We start from the raw sequence: 21,269 nt of genomic DNA, 5'->3' as shown, positions 1-21,269 counted from the left end.
GCGTCCTGGATACTTTGTAGGCTAGTGCCCAAGATGGAGCTGACTAGATTTACAACCCTCTGCAGCTTCTTTCGGTCCTGTGCAGTAGCCCCTCCATACCAGACAGTGATGCAGCCTGTCAGAATGCTCTCCACAGTACAACTATAAAAGTTTTTGAGTGTATTTGTTGACATGCCAAATCTCTTCAAACTTCTAATAACGTATAGCCGCTGTCTTGCCTTCTTTATAACCTCATCAATACGTTGGGACCAGGTTCAATCCTCAGAGATCTTGACACCCTGGAACTTGAAGCTGCTCACTCTCTCCACTTCTGATCCCTCTATGAGGATGGTATGTGTTCCTTCGTCTTACCCTTCCGAAGTCCACAATCAGCCCTTTCGTCTTACTGACGTTGAGTGCCAGGCTGTTGCTGCGGCACCACTCCACTAGTTGGCATATCTCACTCCTGTACGCCCTCTCGTCACCACCTGAGATTCTACCAACAATGGTTGTATTGTCAGCAAATTTATAGGTGGTATTTGAGCTATGCCTAGCCACACAGTCATGTGTATATAGAGAGTAGAGCAGTGGGCTAAGCACACTCCCCTGAGGTGCGCCAGTGTTGATCGTCAGCGAGGAGGATATGTTATCACCAATCCGCACAGACTGTGGTCTTTCGGTTAGGAAGTCGAGGATCCAATTGCAGAGGGAGGTACAGAGGCCCAGGTTCTGCAACTTCTCAATCAGGATTGTGGGAATGATGTGACTAAATGCTGAGCTACAGTCGATGAACAGCATCCTAATATAGGTGTTTGTGTTGTCCAGGTGGTTTAAAGCCGTGTGGAGAGCCACTGAGATTGCGTCTGCCATTGACCTATTGTGACGATGTGCAAATTGCAATGGGTCCAGGTCCTTGCCGAGACAGGAGTTCAGTCTCACCATGACCAACCTCTCAAAGCATTTCATCACTGTCGATGTGAGTTCTACCAGGCGATAGTCATTAAGGCAGCCCACATTATTCTTCTTAGGCACTGGTATAATTGCTACTTTTTTGAAGCAAGTAGGAACTTCCACTCATAGCAGTGAGAGGTTGAAAATGTCCTTGAGTACTCCCGCTAGTTGGTTGGCACCAGTTTTCAGAGCCTTACCAGGTACTCCATCGGGACCTTCCGCCTTGTGAGATTCGAAGATGAATCCCTAAATACAGTCCAGTCCACCGATTCAAAGCATTCCTGTAGGCACTCCTGTGCTTCCCTTGTCCATACCTTCTTGGTCCTCAGTACTGGTGCTGCAGTCTTCAGTCTCTGCCAATATTCAGGGAGTAGAAGTACAGCTAGGTGATCAGACTTCCCGAAGTGAGGGCGTGGATTACCACAGTAGGCATTCTTGATGGTGGTGTAGCAATGGTCCAGTGTGTTGTTTCCTCTGGTATTGCAAGTGATCTGTTGATGGCAATTGCTTAGTGATTTTTACAGACTGGCCTGGTTAAAATCTCCCAAAACGATGGTGAAGGCATCAGGGTGCGCTGTTTCGTGCATGTTGATCCCACTGCTCAGATCATCTAAAGCCTGCTTGACATTGGCCTGAGGTGGAATGTAAACTGCTACCAAAATGACCCCAGAGAACTCCCATGGTAGGTAAAAATGAAGGCACTTAACTGCTAGATATTCCAGGTCTGCTGAGCAGAATTGAGACAGCACTGATATATTTGTGCACCAAGAAGAGTTGATCATGATCTCCACCTCTGCTTCTGAGAGACTTTATAGAGCCATCATGATGGTGTATATTAAGCCCGTCAATCTGGATTGCTGGATTGCTGCATCCGATACAGAAGGGGTTAAACAGGATTCTGTGAAACAATGGACACACGAGGTCCTAATGTCCCTCTGATTCAGCACCCTAGCTCTGATATCATCGATTTTATTCACCAGAGACTGCATGTTCATCAGCAAGATAGTCAGTATAGGGAGTGTAAAATGCCGTTAAATGCACTTATTTCTAGTTTGTGAGTTCATGCACTTTTATAACAAAGCCCAACAAAAGCTTAAGGAACAGTACCTCATTCAACCATTCGGGTTTCTTGACTCAATATTGAACTCCCCATCTTCAGGTAACTCACCTTCACTGTCTGCGTCTGAATGCCAAGTCAACCACCTGCAATATTTTTCTCTATAAGGACAGTCTGATCTACTGTGTATGTCCTGCAGCACTGCATCTCACACCCCTTGCGTTGTCTACTCACTCTCAAAATGCCCTTATTTCATAGCTTTTATGAAGAAATACTCATGTTTTCTCCCCTAACCATCCCATTAACCACTCTCCAGACAGCCTTGTTACAATTTATGCCCAGGGCAATCCTGACTTCACCCCCTGAGAATTGTCCTCTTGTCCATTCCACTCTAACTATCCTGCAGCTTGATGGTAACTTTTTTCACTCCTTCTCAATTCTGACACAGACTTTTCAACTTGAAACATTAGGTTAATTGATAGAATGAACATTGATTTCTCTAACTTCCGGTAATTTCTCTCCTCCTCCTCCCTTCTCTCTTTTTCCATTCCCCATTCTGGCTCACCTCTGACCCCTTCATTTCTCCTCATCTGCCGATCACCAACTTCTGGTGCCCCTTCTCCCTTCCTTTTTTTTCCATGGACCACTCCCCCCTCCTATCAGATTCCTTCAACTTCAGCCCTTTAGCATTTTCCACCTATCACCTTTCAGCTTCTTACTTCATCCCCATCCACCTACATTTCCCCTCACCTGGACTCAACTACCAAATGCTAGCTTGTACTCCTTCCCCTCTGCCCACCTTCTTTTTCCATCATTTTCTCCTTTTTTTCCAGTCCTGATGAAAGGTCTCAACCTAAAGTGTTGACTATATATTCCTCTCCATGGATGATACCCGACCTGCTGAATTCCTCCATCATTTTCTGTGTGTTACATCAACAGTCTTTTTGCTTTCCTCAGATGTTCCCCGAGTTGTTAAGTGGTTTCCAGCACTGTTTGTATTTCAGATTTTTTAACACCTGCCTTTTGGTTTTGTTTTCAACCCTCATTTCATCCCCTCTTGCTATGTTTTTTAGAGATCCCTATTGGGGGCAGATGACAGAAAATCTTACTCTAAGTAATAACACAGTGACCCAATGGCAGTCAACAGAGTGATGGTAGTGAGGTAGTGAGATACTGTAAATTATACCTACTACCAAACATGTAACTTAAAAGTAATTACCTGCATAAATGATTAATGGATGTGATCTACAAAGTGACTTGGACTCTTCCCATTTCCCTACATTGATCAGGCAGGAGTCAAAGTTTCGAGTCACAGTAAGGATGAAAACTGATATTCAATTTATTATCATCACATGTACCTAGATAAAAAGCATTGTTTTCATGCCATCAGATAAATCATTCCATAGATAATTACATTTGAGCAATGGAAAAGCAATGGAATTCAGAATGAGTGTCACAATTAGAGAGAAAGTGCAGTGCAGGGAGACAAATGAGTTGCAAGGATCATCTTCCAAGGGCAAGGATCTTTTATAGGCCTTTGAGTACCAGTCCAATATTTTGGACTAAAATCCAGTCAGTAATGGGCAAAACCAAAAGGTGTGTGACAACGTGGCTTCCGTCCCTTGACATCTATCACACATTGGCGAGACAGAAGGGTAAATCCTGTGTAATCTAAGTTTAGATTAATGGAGACAGTGGACAACTTTAAACTGGATCAGTTGGTGCCTGCTGTTAACAGAGCAAGCCTGTATCATAGACAAACACTTACCCCAGGCAATTTCAGATAATTCAATTCCCAACTCCTCTCTCCAGGCATCTCTAATCTTCACAGTAGACGCTACATTGCAACTATCAAACAAATGTATAAACTTAGAAACAAGATGCCTGGAGTCAGGAGGGTTCTTTAAAATATCAAAAAACATATGTTTCCCTGGAAGGATTTCAAAATTACAAATCTTAGATTGAATGTTGTGTCTAATTTGTAAGTAACGAAAAAGTGCGAATGAGGCAGCTCAAATTTCTCATTCAGCAGACTAAATGTCGCAAACCGTCCCACTTTGTACAGGTACTCAATAGAAACTAGACCCTTCTCCCTCCAAGCGTGGTAGGTTTTATCTGACCATGAGGGTAGAAAGGAGTGATTGAAACAGATTGGTGTTTGTACTGAGGTCTCTGGTAAATTCAGAACACTTCTAGTCTGATATAGAATTCTGATGGAATTTTTCAAAACAAAAAAACTCAAACTTTTTGAAGCCCCAGGCTTCAAAACTTAGAGAACAGCATGGCTGGCAAGGAGGAATTGACAACAGAGTTAGACTCCATACGTAGCCACAAGGGAGCCCCAGGAGTTAGGTTACCCAGAGCCCCTGCTGCCAAAACATTAAAGCCCTATCATTGACAGCCCAATAATAGCGTCTAAATAGGGGTAATCCCAGCCCCCCTTCAGACTTGGGCTGGACTCGTTATATTTGGCTGCTCGCAATCTACTATTTGTTTCCCTGCAGCCATACAACAGTCTCTGATGCTGGAGATGATTGTTGCTAAAAGACTTATCTTGAGGGAATGAAAATCACCTTCTCCCCCTTCCTTTCGGAGATGGGTGGCTGACATGATCTCAGTCATACAGATGGAGAAACTTAGGTTCTCAATTAAAAAATTTTCGGCTATCTAAGATCCATTTCTTGCCTACTTGGACGAGGCCAGGGGTGGATGAGCAATTTCCCCCCAGCTGATTTCCCATGGCCCTCATTTGAGATTTAATGTTTAGTATTTTTAAGCACTTTGTACAATAGGCATCCCTCTAATGTCATGTCCCTTTCTTTTTTTTTTGCTTATTTCATTTTTATACATGTCTGAGCTGGTATGTTCTTGTTGATTTCATTGTTTTTTAGTGAAAATTTTGAAAATAAAATATATTTTAAAAAGTTGCAAGAATCATGACAAGGTAGATTAAGAGATGAAGAGTTCATCTTTATTGTACAAAAAGTCCATTCAATAGCCTTATAACAGTGGGATAGAAGCTGTCCTTTAGCCTGGTGGTACATGTTTTCAAGCTTTTGTATTGTCTAACTGAAGGAGGTAGGCGAGAAGAGGGAACATACAGTGTCAGAGGAGATTTGAATTATTTTGGCCGATTTCCAAGACAGCAGGAAGTAAAGACAGAATCAAAAAAGGGGATGCGGGTTTTTGTGATAGAATGTCCAATCCTGTCCATTACACCCCCGACGTTTAGGGCAGCAATGAAGGTCCTCCATCTCTGGAGGTGTTCAGGGCTTCCTTCATCATGTCAGTAGCTTCCTCTTCGTTTTCACTACTGTCAGTCACGCAAGTCCCGGGTGGAGATTCAGGAATACCATCACACCCAGATGTAGAAGGATTCTTCATTGCTGCTTTCCATAATAATTTTGTTTTACCAATCAGGGTCGTTAGCCTTGGGACTCTAGCCTTAGACCTGTTTGGCATGAATGACCCTAACAAGAGCCAAAGCACTAAGCCCTGACTCCAGCCCATATAGCTGTCTGGGTCACTGAGGCATGCAAGCCTCCAAACCATTACAAGGTTGTGGTTCTCTTTGGAGGATAATATGTAGTATTTCCACAACTCTGTGCAATTCCTTGCGGTCCTAGGCAGAGCAGTTGCCATGCCAAGGTGTAATGCACCCAGCTAGGATATTTCCTATGGTGCAGCATTAAAAATTGTTGAGGGTGATCAAGACATGCAGAAGTTCCTTAGCCTTCTTGCAGAAGTAGAGGTACTGATGTGCTACGACAAAGGGTGAGTGAGAAACAGAGTAGATTAACATGATGAAAGATGCCTCAGTGCAGTGAGTGAAATAGTTTTGCTTATGTCAGTCAAAGAAAGATCAGGAATCAACTTTACTCAGCAGAGACACCGACAAAAAAATGCTGTGGTATGTTGGTGCGATATGCAGCAAAAAAACAACATTCAACCATTATAAGAATTATATAAAAGTAAACTTACAGGTTAAAGTATGGATATGGAATAAAATGTGCATAAATACACCAATACCAGCAAGTATTCACAATGTAAACAGCATGATAAATAGTGGTTTAAGGTGTTTATAGTGCACTGACTAAGTAATAGATAGAGTAATAAATAGAGGCTGGGGGTGGCTAACTAGGATGGTCGATCATATTAACTGCCTGGAGGAAAAACTTTTAAAAAATGGCATGATGTTTTTGTTTCACAGTGCTTTCCAAAAGGGCGCTTTTGAAACTGAAGTGTGTACAATCACAATACAGCATTTTCATTTTGAAGAAGCAGATGCCACTAAACAAGCGCTGTCTGAGCCAAACAGCATAATTAAAATAGAAATGGGGGAGGTCAAAATATAGCGATTCCTAAAGAACAAACATTGACATTTCTACAAAGCAGAGGGCTAGGCAAAATAATTCAGAGGCAATTCAAGTGTCATAAGAAAAAGCCCTGAGGCAAAATACATTAATGAAGCCAAGGCCTGTAAAAAAAAATCCACATAATAACAGAAAATGAGAATCAGAGTGAAATCTGGTGAGGAAGAAGAGCCAAAAACCTAATTATTTTCTATCTAAAGAGATACTACAAAAGGCAATATATCTCGGCACGCGGTGGTAAGTAACAACAGAGCTGAAAATAAAAGGATAATAAATTTACAATTAAAATAAAGATAAATAATTTTAAGCAGCTACATTCTACTCTATCAGATCAAGTACAGGGAAGCAATTTTCTGATACAGAGTGATCAAAGTGGATTCAGATATGGAGCAATGTCTGACAAGCATTCCTGAAGCTGCTGTGCCTTTGTTCAGTAAAGATTTCAGAAGCTTTTGTTAATGTTCCCTATGAATAATTTGCAACTGAGAATAGATTATGAGACCTGATACAAATCCAAAGAATAAGAAACTTTGCATATTGGTCATTTGTTTTATACTTATAGAGAATCTCAAACTAGTGCAAGGCTGCAGAGATAAGATGAATCACCAAGCTGGTGTGCATCTGAGGAAGCAAGTAATTGAAGGATATAGTAAAGAAATTTAAAGAAAAGGTGAAAGCGAGGAAATCTGCAGATGCTGGAAATTCAAGCAACACACACAAAATGCTGGTGGAACGCAGCAGGCCAGACAGCATCCATAGGAAGAAGCACACTTGATGTTTCGGCCGAGACCCTTTGTCAGGACGAAGGGTCTTGGCCCGAAACATCCACTGTGCTTCTTTTTAAAGAAAAGGTCAGAGAAAATAGACCTGAAATTCCAAGAGACTGCAGATGCTGGAATCTGAGCAACACTCAAAGTGCTGGCGGGACTCAGTTTATCACATAGCATCTGTGGACGCCTATCATAGATGCTGCCTGACACTTTGAGTTCCTCTAGCACCTTGGCTGAAATTTCAGCATTGCTTCTTCTCCCTCCACAGTCCCCTGAGGTCAAAAATTACCTGTTTCCACTTTGGTTCCGTCAGTTTTGAGGGAGTTAAATGATCTAATGTGGGATCAGCAGAATGTGGAACATATAGAGCAGAATGTAAGTATTGGGATAGATACCCTAGTCAGAGTCAGATCTGTGCAATTATACCTTAGTCTCAGCAGGACCCATTGTCTGGAAAGAAGAATGGGAGTGGGGGGAGATATTTAGCAGTCTCCATTCTCCTCTCTATCTGGTGCTCACGACCTTGAGTCAGAGTATCTCAAAGTTTCCATGCTCTCATAGATGCCCCTTCACCTATCATGAGCCTGAGATCTGATAAGGATTTAGATTTCTTCTCATGGCCTTTGAAGGTGTATTGAATTTTTTTAAAATATCCCTAGAAATTTCTTGCTGCGACAGAGTTTTGATTTGAGTGTTCGATCCAAGAATCTGGTGTTGACTGAAGCAAAAAAATGTAGCCTGGCCTTCCAAGCTGACTGAACATGATTACAGTGTCAGTACAGGGAATGCTGTCCCAAAAGGGTTCACCTATCTTGACAGCCGGTCTGGAGGACATTGCAGAGATAACTCTGGAGCTTTAAGGTCTCAGAAATTCCCACAAGGTCAGCGATCCCAGTGGACCGTGACCATACCAGCATAGAGTCATACAGCACAGAAATAGGCCTTTCAGCCCAACTAGTCTTTGCCAGCCAAGATATTCAGCCAAGCTAGTTCCGTTTTCCAGCACTTGGCCATTGCCTTCTAAAGCTTTCCTATCCAAGTGCCTTTTGGCACTTGTTATTGGACCTGCCTCCACTACTTGCTGTGGCAGCTCCTTGCACCTCCATACCACACACTGTGCAAAAATCTTGCCCCTCAACTCACTACAAAGCCATTTCTCTCTCTTCTTAAACCTATGCCCTCTTGTTCATGATTTCACCAGAAAATCTCCATTTCCACTGGAAGTAGACAGAATGCATTGTCCCTACCTTTGTCCCTCATGATTTTATTCACCTTATATGCCGTGTTGAAGGACTTAATTTTTAAACCTCAGGCAAACCAATTTTCCTCTGGGATCAATAAAGTATGACTATGACTATGAACATATGAACATACAAATTAAGAGCAGGAGAAGACCACTATTAAAAAACATACACTCTATCTGCCAGAACAAGTGGGATCCCCCAGTGGCCACCCATTTTAATTCCACTTCCCATTCCCATTCCGATATGTCCATCCATGGCCTCCTCCAGTGTTGTGATGAGGCCACACTTAGTTTGGAGGAACAACATCTCATATTCCATTTGGGTAGCCTCCAACTTGATGGAATGAACATCAATTTCTCAAACTTCCAGTAATGCCTCCCCGACCTTCACCATTTCCCCTCCCCTTGTCCCTCTCTCATGTTATCTCCTTGCATGCCCATCACCTCCCACGGGTGCTCCCCCCCCTTTTTTTCTTTCTTCCATGGCCTTCTATCTCTTTCACCAATCAACTTCCTAGCTCTTTGCTTCATCCCTCCCCCTCCATGTTTCACCTATCACCTGGTGATTCTCTCTTCCCTCCTCCCACCTTTCAAGTGTACTCCTCAGGTTTTTTTCTCCAGTCCTGCTGAAGGGTTTCGGCCTGAAACATTGACTGTACTTTTTTCCAGAAATTCTGCCTCACCTGCTGAGTTCCTCCGGCAATCTGTGCGAGTTGCTTGGATTTCCAACACCTGCAAATTTTCTTCTGTTTGTATTAAGTAACATTACAGATTCAGTACAGTCAATTTATTGTCAAAGTTTGTATGCAGCATACAAGATTCTTTAAACAGGTTCCCACAGACAGCCACAAAACAAAGAAAACCTTGGAACCCATTCAAAGAAAAACATCAAACCCACCCCACTCAAAAAAAGAACAAATTGCACAAACAGCAAAAAATGAGCAAAAAACACAGAGTACAAAAACATCAAACCACAAAGGCCCCAAAACAATCCAGGAATGTTCAGTTTGTCTTAGTTAAATTCAATCTAACTCTGAATTGCTCACAGACTGTAGGCCACAAAGCCAGTCCGCCCTGATCAAAATGCACAAAATAGAAATTAAAAAAGGAGTGACTGGAAACCAGAAGCATATCATAACTTGAACTACGGAGCCCAATCTAAAAACTGTGGTAATTAAACCTTGCCCGAGACCCAAGACACTGGAGCCATTCCTCACAGCATCAAGTGTGAGGGGGAGAGAGAGACCAATCAAACACAGGCACCTTCCTCCCACAGCAGCGAGGGACAGCGAGAGAGAGATGATTTGACTGTAGGTTCAACTTCATACTATTAACTGTCCTGAGTAACTTTTCAATTCAATTCAATTCAAGTGAATTATGGAGGACAGCATGTGTATAAATGTCTCTCTCCAGCAGACTTCATCATGACACCAGTATTTCTACTATTTTTTAATGTTTCTTAATTGTACATAAGATTTTTTTTGGGTTCTATCGCTGAGCAGCAGTGAACCATTTGATTGGCCTATCAGAGTTCTCTTTGGGAAATAGTTGACTTGATCAGCATTTCTGATCTGGCTATTGTTCACGATTGCACTTAATTAAAAAAGAGTGTAAATTGGCATTCAGCCATACATGAATACACATACATACAGCCGAAGCAGACAGCATAACTCCAGGGTCACGGTGTAAAACACAGAACCAGCAGTCACACACAACACAAAGCACACATAGCAAGTACATAATAGAAAGATAGAGCCCCGCAATAAAAAAGATCAATCGCAAACCATCAATCCCACAAAAATCTTCAGTCGACCACAACAGAGCTTGTTTTCTGCTGAGCAGACACTGGGGAGGGCAGCAATGAATGCAGCCTGGATGCAATGCACATCATCCCTGGCGGAGCACACCAGCTCTGACACCTCTTTCCCAGTGGCTGTAAACAGGCGACACAGCGGTTTGAGGCCTAGTCTTTGCACGTACATGACAGCAAGCATATATAGGATATCAGTAAAATACAACTGCTCAAAATATATATGTATATAATCCATATCTTGAGTCAATTGAAATCTTCACTCTACCACAATCTGCCAAGTGAACACTGGGCATCAACTCCAGCCCGGATGCTGTGCCACGCCAACCCCGCTGGAGCACACTGGCTCCAATAATGCCTCTCTCCTGGCAGCTGTGAACAGGTGACACTATGGCTTGAGCCCCTGGGTCCATTTGGATGCTACAGAAATTTTCTGTCAACCACAACAGAGCTTGCCTTCTGCCGAGTGAACACCGGGGGAGGCAGCACTGACTCCAGCCCGGATGCTGCGCCACGCCACCCCCCTCCCCCCCGGTAGAGTGCAGCAGCACTGACAACTCTCTCCTGGCAGCTATAAACTAACAACGCTGTGACTTGAGGCCTAGTCCTTGCTATGATTGAGGCCACGCATCTCCCCCACCAGTCGCCCCTTCTTGCCACCAATAAGTCAATGAATTGAATTTGCAGCATTCCACATTAACAATATCCAAAAGGGTCTCGCGATCACAAGGAAAGCAACCAAGACAGTCACTCGCCATTAGACTGTACGCCTCCTTCGACTCGGGCATGATGCACAGCTCCTTCATTTTCTCTGCCAGCGAGCAACTCGCTGATGGGGTGGGCCTGCAGTACCGTAAGTTCTTAATATAGAGCAGGACCTTGCGATCATTAGAAATATGCTGAAATACAACAGTAGCACCTTTTGTTTTCTCCGTAGAAGCTGCTACGACTAAACATGCCTCCTTCTTACCAGAAGACTCCTTTGCTACTGGAAGGGCAACATTTCCTTTTGACCAGAACTTGTAAGAAGATATCACTAATAGATCTTGACAAACGGCACATTCAAATTGCAAGTGTATGTGATGTCTGACACATTAGAACTTCATTCAGCCACTGCAAAGGCCCCATGGAGTGAGACTACAGACCCCTGTGTAAAAGCCCCTTAAATGTTTCTCTGATGCACTGTTTAAGGAGGAAAGTTGGGGGCTGTTGATGAAGATGAGGACATCTTTGAGGAGCAATGCCTCAAAAAGGCGGCATTCATGATTAAGGATCCCCATCCTACAGGACATGCCCTCTTCTTATTGCTACCATCAGGAAGGAGAAACAACTTCTTCCCCTCTGCCACCAGACTTCTGAATCAACAGTGAACCATGAACCCATATGATTAAACTATTTTATATGTCCCACTGTATATACTGTATACGCAGTACTTACTGTGGTTCACAATTGTTATTATTATGTATTGCATTGTACTGCTGTCGCAAAAACAACCAACTTCACAACTTATCCCAGTGGTATTAAATCCAATTCTGCTTCTGATTCTGCTCTGAAAACAAACGTACTCAGATTTGTTTTCTGGTGCAGAGAACATGGGGAAGGATGTCCCAATTATACTTAGAATCAGAATCAGGTTTGTTACCACTGACATACATTGTGAAATTTCTGGTTTTGTGACTGCATACAGTGCAATATATAAAAATCACTGTCAGTCAAATAAATAAATAAATGGATGGATGGATAGAGCAAAGAGGGAATAGTGAGGTAGAGTTCATGGACGGCTCAAAAATCTAATAGAGGAGGGGAATAAGCTGTTTCTAAAATGTTGGCTGTGTGTCTTTAGGTCCCTGTACCTCCTCCCTGATGGTAGTAATCAGAAGGGGGCAGGTCCTAATGGTGCGGGTCTTTAATGAGGCACCGTCTTTAGAAGATGTCTTTGATAGTGGTTTCCATTGCACCTATGATGGAGATAGCAGTGTTTATCTCTCTGCAGCTTCTTTTGATCTTATGTAATGGAACTTCCCTACCAGGTGGAGATAATATCATTCAAAATGCTCTCCATCTTAAAACTGTAGAAATTCAGTAGGTTCTTTGTTGACATACCAAATTTCTTCAAACTGTTGAGGAAATATTGCCACTGGCATATCTTCTTACTATAATACGTATTATAAAAACACTGTATATATATTATGAATAAGGAACACATTGAGAAAAACATATTCTGAAATGGTATGATAACAAAATTTCTCTGAGAAATTTGACTTTTGCAAAGTATTTTCTTCCCTAACACTGGAAATCCATTAAACAAGGGAGAATTTTTCAAAGTAATTAGCTTGGACGGAGTATTGTGTCCTGAATATTATCAAAGAGAGTATTCCGATATCATCAGGTACAAGGGAATTCAGTTAAGTAGCAAATTCATTGTAAACAGAATCGCTCTACTTGGATGAAAGGAGAGATAATTCCGGAAGGGTTATTCACTGGGGAAAAGAATTTTGCATGCATAGACAGGAAGGACCATTTTCACACTGGAAGTTTCAAATAATTCTCTTCCTCTGTCATATCATTACTCGTTGGTCCTGATGTTAGTCGTTCATCTTTATAGCCATGCACTAAGGTAGATGGAGTTAAAGGCATAGACTATATTCTAAATGGGGAGAAAATTCAAAAATCAGAGGTGTAAAGGGACTTCAGAGTCCTTGTGCAGATCGAGTCAGTGATAAGGAAAGCAAATGTACTGTTAGCACTCATTTTGAGAGGACTAGAATATAAGAACATGGATGTGATGCTGAGGATTTATAAGGGACTGGTGCTTCTGTGGGCATGTGGCCAAGTGGTTAAGGCATTCGACTAGCGACCTGAAGGTCGTGAGTCCGAGCCCCAGCTGAGGCAGCGTGTTGTGTCCTCGAGCAAGGCACTTAACCACACAGTGCTCTGCGACGACACTGGTGCTAAGCTGTATCGGCCCTTGCCCTTCCCTTGGACAACATCGGTGTCATGGAGAGGGGAGTTTTGCAGCATGGGCAACTGCCGGTCTTCTATACAACCTTGCCCAGGCCTGCACTCTGGAGAGTGAAGACTTTCCAGGCGCAGATCCATGGTCTCGCAAGACTAACGGATGCCTTACGGTGAGACTGCACTTGGAGCAGTTTTAGGCCTCATCTAAGAAAAGATGTGCTGGCATTGGAGAGTGCCCAGAGGAGGTTTATGAGAATGATTATGGGAATGAAAGAGTGAATGTATGGGGAGCATTTGGTGGCTCTGGGCCTGTACTTGTTGGAATTTAGAAGATGGAGGGGGAATCTCATTGAAACTTATCAAATATTGAAAGGCTTGGACAAAGTGGATATGGAGAAGATGTAACCAAAGTGGGTGAGCCTAGGACCAGAAAGGATAGCCTCAGAATAGAGGGGTGTCTATTTGGAACAGAGATGGGAAGGAATTCCTTTAGCCAGAGGGTGGTGAATTCGTGGAATTCATTGTCACTGACGGATGTGGAGGCTAAGTCATTGAGTCTATTTAAAGCTGAGGTTGATAGGTTCTTAGTTAGTTAGGGCTTTAAAGAGGAGGCAGAGAATGGAGTTGAAAAGGATAATAAATTAGTCATGATTTATTAAATCAGCCAATAAATCAATAGTGGTAGAGCAAACTCAATGGACTAAGTGGCATAATTCTATGTCTTATGGTCTTAACAACTCAGTTTTTTTTATCTTTCCATGGTCTGGCTTCCTGGGTATTTCCTGCAACTCTGCATTTCATAACTTTCATATTCCTTTGAGTTGGCTCTCTCCAAATACCTCTCTGTCTCTGTGATACCCATCATCATTGGTGTTGGTTAATTACAGTTAAAGGTACTGAGACGTAGTGAAAGACCTAATTTTGCAAGAAATCCATACAGATCATTTCAAAATGTAAGTACTTTGACTTTGGGAAAAACAATAGCAGAATGTAGAATATAATGTTATACTTACAATTATGGAGGATGTGCAGTGCAGGTAGACAACAAGGTGCGGAGTCATGACAAGGTGGACTGACAGATCAAGAGTTCATCATCTTCATACAAAAGGTCCATTAAACAGCTTCCTATTAGTGGGATAGAAGCTGTCCTTGAGCCTGGTGGTAAGAGCTTTAAAACTTCTGTATCCTCTGCCCAAGGAAGAGAGGGAGGAAAGAATTCCTGGGTGAGAGGGGTTTTTGACTTTGATGGCTAGTTTACTGAGACATTGAGAATTGCTAACAGAATCCAAGGAGGGGGGATTGGTTTCTGCGATGGACTGAGCTATATTCACACTCTCTGCCATCTCCTGAGGTATTGTGCAGAGAAGTTGCCACAGTAAGCTGCGATATATCTGTGCAGACAGTAAGAATTCACTCAGCGACCAGTGTTCACCTTCAGAACAAGCTTTTACTTTATTACAAACTGGCATCAACAGGGGAGTCACTCATCCTAGAACAAAAGCTCCCTGATCTAAAGTTTTCATCATTCTTATACTATTTATTTACCTTTGCTCCCACTGTCTCCATCTCATATGTGCATGTCTTTGTACTGTAGAGTGAGGCAAGCCTTTTGCAGTGTCAAACTTCAGCACCTGTGTGCTATGTGCAGTTCCACTTCTACCTTAGATATACAATAGCAAGCTTCCTTTCTGCAATTTAATAAAGCCATTGTTAGGCTAATATACAGGGTTAAGTTTACTATAAATCAGCTTGATCTACCCTGTGGGGCCCCCTTTATCTCATTACAACATGCTCATCCACCACACCCCCTTCCCCCACCAATCTCTCTCTGCTCTGCAACAGAGTCAAAAATTCACTGTTCCCCACTATGAATGTACTTTCCCCTACTATAGTCCGGATAGGGTGTTTTCAATGGTGTATCGATAAAAAATGGTGAGGATTTAGGGGGACATGACAAATCTACATTACTGTGGAAAAGTTTATGTGTATGTATATATATGTGTCGTCCAGTCTCATCCATTTATATAGGTAGGGTGCCTAAGACTTTTGCACTGCACTGTATTTGGCAATATGGAGCGGAGAGTGAGTTTGTAAATCTGGCAAGAGCAAAGGATGTTGGGAATGGCGAGAGGGGAGTGCCGCGGGAGATGTGTGGGACAGGTGGTAGAGAAGGAATACCAGGGCCGGAGGGTGGTGCGAGTACAGACACACCCAATCATGATTTACCAGGCAAAGTCATCTGATTCACAACAACTGGCTTACCAATCATTGCAGAATGCCTATCTGGTGCTTTCCACTCCCTCCCCTCTCCCTTCCCCTTTTCCAAACCATGATTCCCCTCTCCCTGTCCCCTTCCCACTCTCAGTTCACTATAGAGACACACATCAGAATCATGTTCATCATTACTCATATGTGACATGAATTTTTTTTTGTGACAGCAGTATAGTGTAATACACAAAATTACTACAGTACTGTGTAATTGTCTTAGGCAGCCTAGCTATATATAATTGTCAGTACCTAAGACTTTTGCACAGTACTGTATTATCTACTAGATGGCTTTGTTTGTAATTAATCCCCAGGGTATCACTGGCTTTACAATAATAGTTATTCCATTCATCCCCACCCCAACCTTTCTGCAACTTTACACTAATGAGTTTTCACCCTTTCTCAGTTCAAGTTCAAGTTTATTGTCATTCAACCATACACATGTATACAGCTAAATGAAACATTGATCCACTGTTGCCAAGGTGCAGACACAGTATAGAGTATAGTCAATATAGTGCATATAGTTATAATCAGCATGCACATGGGAGCCACAGTAGTGTCACAGTTCGCGCAACACTATTACAGCTCGAGGCATTCCCGAGTTTAAAGTTCAGTTCTGGCACCATTCCGTAAGTAGTCTCTGTACGTCCTCTGCGTGGAATGTATATGTTTTCTCCAGGTCCTCCGGTTTCCTCCAGATCCTCTGTTTTCCTTCCTCAGTCCCAAGACGTACTGGGTAAGTTAATTGATCATTGTAAATTGTCTCAGGATTAGGTTAGGGTTAATCGGGCTTGTATGGGGTTGCTGTGAAACAGGAGCAAAAGAGATGAGGTGACCAGTGCAGGATGAGAGTGTGCCAGTGAGTTGAGCAGTGGGTTCTGACAGAGGATCTGAAATGATAAATGTTTCTCTTTCCACAGATGTTGCCTGACCCCCTGAGTGTTTTCAGCCTTTTCTTGTTTTCATTTCCATTAACAGATGGAGCTGTAAACAAAGGATATAGATTTAGGATACTTGCCAAAAAAATCTCAGTGAAGAAATGAGAATTATTTTTGTGCAACAAGTTATTGTGTTCCAGAAAGCACAGATTGTAAGTGTGATGAAACCAGCCTCGCTATTAACCTGCAAAAGGAAATGACATGTCTGATTAAAATGAAGGAATTTGCAGGGACATTTGAATGGAGACACGAGCGACTTCTGATGCTGGAATCTGGAGCAATAAACGATGTGTTGGAGTACCTCAATGGGCCAAGCAAGACCTGTTGAGGGGGAATGGAAATGTCAATTCTTTGGTTAAAAACCTGCATCAGGACAGAATTCAATAGTTCTATCACAGGTCTGTGGGCTGAATGGCCTCTAGCAGTACTACATTATTGTGTGATTCACATAAAAATTGCTGGTGAACACAGCAGGCCAGGCAGCATTTATAGGAAGAGGTACTGTCGACGTTTCGGGCTGAGACCCTTCATCAGGACGAAGGGTCTCGGCCCGAAACGTCGACTGTATCTCTTCCTATAGATGCTGCCTGGCCTGCTGTGTTCACCAGCAATTTTTATGTGTGTTGCTTGAAATTCCAGCATTTGCAGATTTCCTCATGTTTGCATTATTGTGTGATTAGGCACTTACTCTAGATTTTACCTCCCTTATAATGGGAGCGGTAAATAAATGTTTATTGCTTTTTCTATTTATAAGTCATGGTTTAAAGTTGATAAAATCTTACAAATCAAGTTATATACAATTATATTAAAAGCAGAGGCAACAATCATTACAAGAATATCAAAGAAGCATTGTAGAGGTCAGAGAGATAAAATGGATGAAGTATGCTGAAGTCAAGGGGAAGCCAATTTACCCAGCAAGTCTTTGAGCTCGTTGAGCTTGTAAGGTATAGATCTGAGACTGATGTATACACCACAGTGCAAAGTTTAAAACACAGATGTGGAGAAATTTCTTTAACCAGAGGGTGGGGAATTTGTGGAATTTAATACCATGGGCAGCTGTGGAGGCTAGGTCGTTGGTTGTATTTAAGGCAGAGCTTGATAGGTTCTTGATTAGACATGGCATCAAAAGTTACGGGGGAGAAGGCCGGGGAGTGGGGCTAAGAAGGAGAGAAAGGATCAGCCATGATTGAATGGCGGAGCACACTTGATGGACCAAATGGCCTAATTCTGCTCCTATGTCTTAAGGTCTTATGGTATGGGGCCCTATATGAGTAATTCTGAGCGTAACCATTCCCAATAATGGAACAATCATATTGTGTGGCTCCCTCTGAAGGCACATAAAGTTAACAGACTGTCACAATAGGCAATAAAAATCATGTGTTAGCAGATGATATGAAGCCATACTGCCTCATCAGGGTACACTTCATAACTCATTTCAGTAAATTATCACTGCATTAAACAGCTTCACACTGATAAATTCATCGTTTGTGAGTTCTAAGCTACTATTGTGTGTATTTGTACTTAAAATACAGTAGATACACAAATACTTACAGCCCTGAAGGCACAATCTAGTAAAAAGAAACCTGCTATACTCATGATAGCTCCTAAATGAAAAGCTATTTTCATGGAATGGTAGCGCTCGCATATTCTATTGTGCTTGTGCTCTTCCTTTGGAAGAACTATACAATTGGACATAGTCACCTTCCCTTTCCCTGAAGCCATGAAATAATTTCCTCTTTAACTATTCATGAGTAGGTTACTGATCAATCAGTTTCCAGCACCAGTACCGTTAGTAGCAGATAGCTCACTGGATGAAACAAAAATCTCTCTATGTCACCTCTGATTGTTTTGTCAATGCATTTTTGTAAATAGGTTATTTGGGATGCTTTTCACTGCTCAATTATCTTTGTAAAATTCTGTCTAAAATAAAGATCTGCATTAATTTCTTGACTTCCAATCTCTTTCAGAACACACAAAGCACTACAATCAATAAAATATTTTGGTATAGGCTTTTTGTAATATATTCTATACAACAAAATCCCACTGTGCAATAACCAGATAATTGTTTGTTTGTAATGTTGCTTGAGTGTGTGGCACGTGGCCAAATGGTTAGAGTGTTGGAACAGTGATCTGAAGGTCGTGTGTTCGAGCCCCGGCCGGGGCAGCGTGTGTGTCCTTGAGCAAGGCACTTAACAACACAATGCTCCAGTCTACTCAGCTGAGAATGGGTACCGGCAAAAATGCTGGGGGTTAACCTCGCGATAGACTGGCATCTTATCTGGGGGGGGAGTCTCCTACTCTCAGTCGCTTCACGCCACGGAAACTGGCATAAGCACTGGCCTGATGGGCCACAAGGCTCATGGCAGACTTTAATCTTTTAATGTTGGTTGAGTGATCAGTATTGCCCAGGAAACAGGTCATTGACTTGAAATGGTGACCCTTCCTATCTGCACAGATGCTTCCTACATCCTACATAAGTGTTTCCAACATTTGCTATTTTTGTTTCAGATTTCCAGCATCAGTAGTTTTGGTTTTGTTTTGATTACCATGCAAGGAACCTATGTTAGAACAGAGGCTGTCTTTCAGAGAGGAGATAGTGAGGGTTAGAGAGGTGGCAGAGTAGTGTGGCAGTGAGTGTAATACTTTAGTGCACCTGTGATCTAGGTTCAATTCTCACTGCTTTCTGTAAGGAGTTTGTATTTTCTCTCTGTGACAGTGGGGGTTTTCTCTAGGAGCTCCAGATTCTTAATTCCAAAGGCGTACAAGTTAACTTTAGTAGACTGTGGGGACGCTCTGTTGGCACTGGAAGCATAGTGACAATTGCAGGCAGCCATCCCCACCCCCCCCCCAGCACATCCTAGGACTATGTCGGCTGTTGACACAAATAACACATCTCACCGAATGTTTCAATGTTTCGCTGTACATGTGACAAATAAATCGAATCTTATCATCTCTTTTTACGAACGAAAATAAGTTCCCAGTCAGATAAAAGAAGAGGACATCCAATCCACAACCAAATGGATGACAAAGATCATGCAAGGTAAGACAAACATTAAAAGGATGCTTCTGGGACAAAATAAAAGTTGAACTCTACAAGTGGACTAAGTCAAGTCAAGTCAAGTCACTTTTTATTGTCATTTCGACCGTAGCTGCTGGTACAGTAAACAGTAAAAATGAGACAATGTTTTTCAGGACCATGGTGCTACATGAACAATACAAAAACTACACTCAACTACATAAAACAACACAAAACTACACTAGACTACAGACCTACCCAGGACTGCGTAAAGTGCACAAAACAGTGCAGGCATTACAATAAATAATAAACAAGACAATAGGCACAGTAGAGGGCAGTAGGTTGGTGTCAAGCCAGGCTCTGGGTATTGAGGAGTCTGATGGCTTGGGGGAAGAAACTGTTACATAGTCTGGTCGTGAGAGCCTGAATGCTTCGGTGCCTTTTGCCAGATGGCAGGAGGGAGAAGAGTTTGTATGAGGGGTGCGTGAGGTCCTTCATAATGCTGTTTGCTTTATGGATGCAGCGTGTGGTGTAAATGTCTGCAATGGCGGGAAGAGAGACCCCAATGATCTTCTCAGCTGACCTCACTATCCGCTGCAGGGTCTTGCGATCCGAGATGGTGCAATTTCTGAACCGAGCAGTGATGCAGCTGCTCAGGATGCTCTCAATACAACCTCTGTAAAATGTGGTGAGGATGGGGGGTGGGAGTTGGACTTTTCTCAGCCTTCGCAGAAAGTAGAGACGCTGCTGGGCTTTCTTTGCTGTGGCGCTGGTGTTGAAGGATCAGGTGAGATTCTCCGCCAGGTGAACACCAAGAATTTGGTGCTCTTACCGATCTCTACAGAGGAGTCATCAAGGTTCAGCGGAGAGTGGTCATTCCGTGTCCTCCTGAAGTCAACAAGAAATGTAAAGATGAAAGTTTTAAAAAAGGACTGAGTAAGGGGATGAGAGTCTACAAAAGGTTGGCAGGAAAAATCAATGAAAACACATACATTGGAAATACGGAGCAGGTCAGTTAGCATCTGTGGAGAGGGAAACAACGAATAACATTTCAGATCAATGACCTAAAAACATGCCGAGGTAAACCACAAGATGTTTTGCAAATGCAAACTGCTAAAGGTAATGACAAAAGCACACCCTACAAGTGGAGGCAGAAATACTTTGCATTTTGTCTTTGTAAGAGTGGATTAAAACTGACAGTGATATTATGAAATACTGGATCAATACACATAATGAGAAAAAATATGAAGGGCCTATATTATCATTAATAGATTAATCTCCAGGACATGATCAAAGATATCCCAGGCCCTTAAAGGAAACTTGAAAGAAACTAGATGCAACATAGACAAAATGCTGGAGGAAATCAGCGGTCAGGCAGTATATAAGAAAATGAAAAAATAATAAAGGAATTAGACAACAATATTTGACTACAAGGCATGGTGCCATCAGACAGGAAGACTATCAAACTTTCTACCATTGTTTAAAGTGGTAAGATGTGTAAGGCAGGGCAATTTCAGGGCAATCAGCCCGACATTGGTTTGTAAAAAAATCAGCTGCAAGGTGGCATCAATTATCTTTCATTCTAATTACATCTATTTAACACTAACTTATGAACATACATTCAGTGCCCACTTTGTTAGGTACCCTATCCACTTCAAGGTTAAATGGTTCAGCATGTGCATTCAGAGGTGCTCTTCTGTACACCATTGTTGTAATGTGTAGTTATTTGAGTTACCATTGCCTTCCTGGTGAGCTTGAACCAGTCTGCTCATTCTCTCCGAACTCTCTCATTAACCAGGCATTTTCACCAACAGACCTTCTGCTCACTGGATGTCTTTTGTTTTTACAGATTTTTTTTTTAAACTCTAGAGAACAATGTGCAAGAAAATCCCAAGAGATCAGCAGTTTC

Source organism: Mobula hypostoma, chromosome 5, assembly GCF_963921235.1.
Source record: "Mobula hypostoma chromosome 5, sMobHyp1.1, whole genome shotgun sequence".
In the NCBI taxonomy this organism is placed as follows: Eukaryota; Metazoa; Chordata; class Chondrichthyes; order Myliobatiformes; family Myliobatidae; genus Mobula; species Mobula hypostoma.
Note: the sequence above shows the minus strand (reverse complement) of the source record.